Source organism: Bufo gargarizans, chromosome 3, assembly GCF_014858855.1.
Source record: "Bufo gargarizans isolate SCDJY-AF-19 chromosome 3, ASM1485885v1, whole genome shotgun sequence".
NCBI lineage: Eukaryota > Metazoa > Chordata > Amphibia > Anura > Bufonidae > Bufo > Bufo gargarizans.
In genome coordinates, this window is record NC_058082.1 from 9,552,860 (window position 1) to 9,560,390 (window position 7,531).

A 7,531-nucleotide genomic window follows, 5' to 3' on the forward strand; every position below is an offset into this window, starting at 1 on the left:
CCATGCTGGTGGCCAGGAGGCTGCACGGGAGAGACCCCTGCTGGTGGCCAGGAGGCTGCACGGGAGAGACCCCTGCTGGTGCCCAGGAGGCCGCACGGGAGAGACCCCTGCTGGTGGCCAAGAGGCCGCACGGGAGAGACCCCTGCTGGTGGCCAAGAGGCCGCACGGGAGAGACCCCTGCTGGTGGCCAGGAGGCTGCACGGGAGAGACCCCTGCTGGTGGCCAGGAGGCTGCACGGGAGAGACCCCTGCTGGTGGCCAAGAGGCCGCACGGGAGAGACCCCTGCTGGTGGCCAGGAGGCTGCACGGGAGAGACCCCTGCTGGTGCCCAGGAGGCCGCACGGGAGAGACCCCTGCTGGTGGCCAAGAGGCCGCACGGGAGAGACCCCTGCTGGTGGCCAGGAGGCCGCACGGGAGAGACCCCTGCTGGTGGCCAGGAGGCTGCACGGGAGAGACCCCTGCTGGTGGCCAAGAGGCCGCACGGGAGAGACCCCTGCTGGTGGCCAGGAGGCTGCACGGGAGAGACCCCTGCTGGTGGCCAGGAGGCTGCACGGGAGAGACCCCTGCTGGTGGCCAAGAGGCCACACGGGAGAGACCCCTGCTGGTGGCCAAGAGGCCGCACGGGAGAGACCCCTGCTGGTGGGCAAGAGGCCGCACGGGAGAGACCCCTGCTGGTGGGCAAGAGGCCGCACGGGAGAGACCCCTGCTGGTGGCCAAGAGGCCGCACGGGAGAGACCCCTGCTGGTGGCCAAGAGGCCGCACGGGAGAGACCCCTGCTGGTGGCCACGAGGCCGCACGGGAGAGACCCCTGCTGGTGGCCAAGAGGCCGCACGGGAGAGACCCCTGCTGGTGGCCAAGAGGCCGCACGGGAGAGACCCCTGCTGGTGGCCAGGAGGCTGCACGGGAGAGACCCCTGCTGGTGGCCAGGAGGCCGCACGGGAGAGACCCCTGCTGGTGGCCAAGAGGCCGCACGGGAGAAACCCCTGCTGGTGGCCAAGAGGCCGCTTGGGAGAGACCCCTGCTGGTGGCCAAGAGGCCGCACGGGAGAGACCCCTGCTGGTGGCCAAGAGGCCGCACGGGAGAGACCCCTGCTGGTGGCCAAGAGGCCGCACGGGAGAGACCCCTGCTGGTGGCCAAGAGGCCGCACGGGAGAGACCCCTGCTGGTGGCCAAGAGGCCGCACGGGAGAGACCCCTGCTGGTGGCCAGGAGGCCGCACGGGAGAGACCCCTGCTGGTGGCCAAGAGGCCGCACGGGAGAGACCCCTGCTGGTGGCCAAGAGGCCGCACGGGAGAGATCCCTGCTGCTGGCCAAGAGGCCGCACGGGAGAGACCCCTGCTGGTGGCCAAGAGGCCGCACGGGAGAGACCCCTGCTGGTGGGCAAGAGGCCGCACGGGAGAGACCCCTGCTGGTGGCCAAGAGGCCGCACGGGAGAGACCCCTGCTGGTGGCCAAGAGGCCGCACGGGAGAGACCCCTGCTGGTGGCCAGGAGGCCTCACGGGAGAGACCCCTGCTGGTGGCCAAGAGGCCGCATGGGAGAGACCCCTGCTGGTGGCCAAGAGGCCGCATGGGAGAGACCCCTGCTGGTGGCCAGGAGGCCGCACGGGAGAGACCCCTGCTGGTGGCCAAGAGGCCGCACGGGAGAGACCCCTGCTGGTGGCCAAGAGGCCGCACGGGAGAGACCCCTGCTGGTGGCCAGGAGGCTGCACGGGAGAGACCCCTGCTGGTGGCCAAGAGGCCGCACGGGAGAGACCCCTGCTGGTGGCCAAGAGGCCGCACGGGAGAGACCCCTGCTGGTGGCCAGGAGGCCGCACGGGAGAGACCCCTGCTGGTGGCCAAGAGGCCGCACGGGAGAGACCTCTGCTGGTGGCCAGGAGGCCGCACAGGAGAGACCCCTGCTGGTGGCCAAGAGGCCGCACGGGAGAGACCCCTGCTGGTGGCCAAGAGGCCGCACGGGAGAGACCCCTGCTGGTGGCCAAGAGGCCGCACGGGAGAGACCCCTGCTGGTGGCCAGGAGGCCGCACGGGAGAGACCCCTGCTGGTGGCCAAGAGGCCGCACGGGAGAGACCCCTGCTGGTGGCCAAGAGGCCGCACGGGAGAGACCCCTGCTGGTGGCCAGGAGGCCGCACGGGAGAGACCCCTGCTGGTGGCCAAGAGGCCGCACGGGAGAGACCCCTGCTGGTGGCCAAGAGGCCGCACGGGAGAGACCCCTGCTGGTGGCCAGGAGGCAGTGCAGGTGAATGTCAGCAGAACGTCGTCTATATACCGCTGCCGTATATATAGTCACTGCGGGGTCTTATTATAAATCCAGCAGACATCAGCGGGGGCTATGACTCCCCGAATCTCACTGCGCCCCCTTAAGAGGGATCTTCCATCTTAGATCTTAGCACAATAGACGCTATGTACATGCAGCAGAGCCGTCTGCAATCTGTGGCTCTCCTTCTGTTTCATAACTACAACCCCCAGCAGGCAGCTGTAGAATAAAAGCGTGAAATACATCGCTGCGGGTTTTGATGTGGACTCCAAAGCCATTGATGTTTTTTTTTTTTTGCACAATTTATAGCGGCAAATATGGTGACGTGGTGCATATCCTTGTGACCACACCACAAAAGGTAGGACACGTCCTTTTCTTCGCCACAACATGCGGACCACAGAACCATTGAAGGGAATGGGTCCGCACCGTGAACGCGGCCGATATTTACTGTTTTGCAGAACCCCGGTTCGCGGACCACAAAACGCTCACATTCGTGCGAATCCCCCTTGCAGAGAGGATGCAGTCGGCGTCCTCTGTAGCCCCGTACAGCAGAGTCACATAAGGGAACCACAAAGGGTTAATAGATGGCGGCTCCTCGTACTCACCTCCAGTCGGCGGACCCTCTGCCGTCTGTCACATTTTTATAGAAAGTGAAAGTTTTCTTCCCGAGGAGGGTCCGAGGTCCGTGACCGCCCCGGGCGCTGGGTGATCACATCCACGTGGTGTCCTCACTTTTGGAGGCCTCAGATTATTTTTGACTCAGTGTTTCTGAATTTAGAACCATGAGGTTAACAAAATACACATGTGGCAGCGACACCCGGATGGGCGGAGGCGCGACCCGTTCCAGGAGCCGACACATCCCGGGAAAACGCGGTCAACGCTCAGCTCACTCCACACAGACTCTATGGGTTCTAAGATCTCTGCTGGCTGTCAGGGAATGAGAACATTCTTGTTTACAAATGTATCCTGTCGAGACAATCCTCTGTGAGGTGAACACAGCTTTCTCCTGGTGATTTGGTACAATGTATCAGTGCACTAAACACTGTTACACTCTGCCTGATCATACTGAGAACTACTCCATTACAGCTGCTCCGATCCTGATCTCATCGACTCCTGCTAGCTAGAATTAACCCTTTCATTACCACGCACCACCAGGGATTCTGAAATGAACCCCTTCATTGCCCTGGACCACCATGAATTCTTACATTAACCCTATTTACTTCCCTAGACCATCAGAGATGCTAAAATTAATCCCCTCACAACCTTAGACCACCAGGGATTTGTAAATTAACTCTTTCACTGCCCTGAACAACAAAGGATACAGAATTTAATCCTTTCACTGCCCTAGGCACCAGAGACAATCGCATTGACCCGTAGACTGCCCTAGATCACCAGGGATTCTAACATTAGCCGCCTTCACTTCCCTAGACCACTACAGATACAATACTCAACCCCCACATAACCCTAGACCACCAGGGACTCTAACATTAACCCCTTTACTTCCCTAGACCACTACAGATGCAAAACTCAACCCCTACATAACCCTAGACCACCAGGGATTCTTACATTAACCCCCTTAACTTCCCTAGACCACTACAGATACAAAACTCAACCCCTACGTAACCCTAGACCACCAGGGACTCTAACATTAACCCCTTCACTTCCCTAGACCACTACAGATACAAAACTCAACCCCTACATAACCCTAGACCACCAGGGATTCTTACATTAACCCCCTTAACTTCCCTAGACCACTACAGATACAAAACTCAACCCCCACATAACCCTAGACCACCAGGGATTCTAACATTAACCCCCTTCACTTCCCTAGACCACTACAGATACAAAACTCAACCTCCACATAACCCTAGACCACCAGGGATTCTAACATTAACCCCTTCACTTCCCTAGACCACTACAGATACAAAACTCAACCCCTACATAACCCTAGACCACCAGGGATTCTTACATTAACCCCCTTAACTTCCCTAGACCACTAGAGATACAAAACTCAACCCTCACATAACCCTAGACCACCAGGGATTCTAACATTAACCCCTTCACTTCCCTAGACCACTACAGATACAAAACTCAACCCCTACATAACCCTAGACCACCAGGGATTCTTACATTAACCCCCTTAACTTCCCTAGACCACTAGAGATACAAAACTCAACCCTCACATAACCCTAGACCACCAGGGATTCTAACATTAACCCCTTCACTTCCCTAGACCACTACAGATACAAAACTCAACCCCTACATAACCCTAGACCACCAGGGATTCTTACATTAACCCCCTTAACTTCCCTAGACCACTAGAGATACAAAACTCAACCCTCACATAACCCTAGACCACCAGGGATTCTAACATTAACCCCTTCACTTCCATAGACCACTACAAATACAAAACTCAACCCCCACATAAACCTAGACCACCAGGGATTTGTAAAATTAAATCTTTCACTGCCCTGAACAACGAAGGATATTGAAATTAATCCTTTCACTGCCCTAGGCGCCGCAGACACTCACATTAACCCCTAGACTGCCCTAGATCAGCAGGGATTATTACATTAACCCTTTCTATGCTTTAGACCACCAGGGATACTGAAGATAACTGCCTAGACCACCAGTAATCCTTACATCAAGCCCTGTAATTCTGGATATAACCCCCCCCCCCCCCCCATTGCCCTAAACCATCAGGTATAGTGGCATAACTTCCTTCATTGTCATAGAGAAGCAAGTATACTGACATTAAAGGGGTTGTCCCACTTGGACAATGGTGACATATCGGTAGGATGTGACCCCAGTGTCTGATGCGGGTCCCACCTCTGGGACCTACATCTAACCTTAGAACGGAGCCCACAAGGTGATGGAGGGGGCACTAGGCATGTGCGGCTGCCCTCCTTTCATTTCTATAGGAGCGCCGGAAATAGCTGAGCTATGGTTCGGCTATTTCTGTAAGCCCCATAGAAATGAATGGAGGGTGGGGTGGTGCATCCTCCGTCACTTTGCAGGCTCCATACTATAGATAGGTGCGGACCCCAGGGGTGGGACCCTCACCAATCAGACATTGGCAATATCAGTCAATGTCCAAGAGGGGACAACCCCCTTTAATACTCTATTTCCTAGCCCACCAGGAATCCTTACATGAAACCCCCACTCTTCTCTAGACCACTTAGGATACTGACACTAATACCGGCAATGCCCTAGATGACTACTGGTGCTGGAATTAGCTCCTAGACCACCAAATATATTAACCTCTGCACTGCCCAAGACCTTGTGGATTATGGCATTAACCCCTTTACAGTCATGCATATAGACATTAACCCCTTCACTTCTCTAGACCATCAGAGATACAAAGGTTTTTGAGGCAACATTGCCTATGATACCGCTGAAAGTTACTATGAAGATACATGGCAGGGGGGGGGGGGGAATATTCAATAGCAATGTAATGGCACATGGGGGGGGGGGCACTTGTTACTGGCACATGGGGGGGAGGAGAGAGGCCCTTGTTACTGACACATGGGGGGACACTTGTTACTGGCACATGGGGGGGCACTTGTTACTGGCACATGATTGGGGGACATCTATGGGGGGCACTTGTTACTGGCACATTATTATGGCTCACTATGCGGGCTTCTACTGAGGCCTTAAAGGAGGTTTATTTTTTATGGGGGATATGGGGGGGACTCTGTGTGGTACTAGTATTATCAGGGGTATTATCTGTTTCTGCAGTATAGTATTGGGGAGCACAGCGGGCACAGTATTGGGGGTAGTAGGATGATTTGTCCAGAAGATGGGAGGAAGATGGAAAAGTAGCAAACTAAGAATTTTTTTGGTTGTAAAACTGCAGAGACAGAAAATGGCAACAAAATGGTGTCTGGTCTGAAGGTCTGAAAGGAGAAGGCGAGGACAGAGAACATCTACATCAAAGGAGACGTCACTGGATGTAAGAGGTATGAGGCGCTGTATTTCTGTAGTGATGGGATCAGGGGCGTGGTGACCGCAATGAGGCAGGATATGGGTGTGGCTGGAGGCGGAACATGGGTGGGGCCTGGAATGGGGCACTTGATCTATTTTGCCTGGGGACCCTGAGGGTTCTCAGTCGGCCCCTGAGTCAGACTACAGAAAGCTAAAGGAAAAGTTCTTATTTAAGCCAGCCAACATAGCAGAGCTGAAAGAGTTCAGATGTAGCAGAGCTGAAAGTGTTTGCCTGACAGAACCTCATGCCCAAACTGCTGGAAGCCAAGGCCAAGTCTGTAAAACAGTTTGGATTACCGTTTACTCAAGTAAAGCTGTGTTCAACATTACTACAAGTCTGCACTCCATTTATTCTACTTCCTTCATCATCCAAGTTATTCATCCCCTTTTTTGCACTGCTTCGCCCGAACACATCTGGGATCCAAAGATATCCAGGTAGGAGCACCGTGACACGTGCATACAACACCTTCAGGGACATTGAAGGCCCACCTTCACCACTCTGGCATTCCTACCCTGGGTATCAACACCATTATACTTAAAGGGGACTCCATGTCCTTGTGGCTTAACTGCAACCGACATCACAACAACTTGCTCTATCAGAGGGACCTATCTCTTAAAAACCTCTTAAGGCGCAAGGGATACCCCAGACGCCGGCGACCAGGCGTTGCAATTCCTGTAAACCCCACTCTGTAAATCATATTACCATATAACTATATAAATCCAGAGCTCTGAGGAAGGGGCGAGACCCTTTCCTGTGTCTAGGCATCACCCCGTGTCCTCCAGAAGAGTTCATTGCTCCTCCATGATGTCATCAGGCAGCCGGTCGAGACTTCTTCCGGTTATTCCTTTGGTTCCTGCACATTTTAGGTTTATTATATGATATTTTATTCTCTACTTGTTCTGGTCCTGTGTCCTTCTTTATGTTAATATTAACATTTATTTCCCCTGTTTTTATATCGTTGTTTACTTGTGGTGAAATGTGATTATGATATAAAGTATCAGCATAAGAAACATAGTAACAAGCAAAACACAACGTCTCATCTCCGCCATCTAGTGGACAAAATGTAAATCAAGGGAAAAACCTTAAAAATGACTCTTTAGGAGACAACTGTTTTATTTCAAGACTCTCTTCTCATGCTGCACCCACAGAGGAGTTCAGGAAGCTGAGATATGAAGTGCTGTTTGCAGGGCCCTCATGCTGTAAATTTTAGCTGTCCCTGCGATGGAGACAATGGGGACCCCGGAGGTCTTCTTATAGATGCACGGTGAGGGACACGTTACAGTTCTTTCTAAGAT

General features: G+C 54.3%; 1 protein-coding gene across 1 annotated transcript in view; it reads right to left on the bottom strand.

The window, feature by feature from the left end:
- The window catches only part of SLCO2B1 (solute carrier organic anion transporter family member 2B1), a 103,960-nt gene extending 101,028 nt beyond the window's left edge, over positions 1-2,932 (bottom strand). The window contains exon 1 of the mRNA XM_044287035.1: positions 2,857-2,932. The gene's annotated coding sequence lies outside the window, so the exon portion shown is untranslated. The remainder of the gene's footprint in view (positions 1-2,856) is intronic.
- Positions 2,933-7,531: the final 4,599 nt, after the last annotated feature.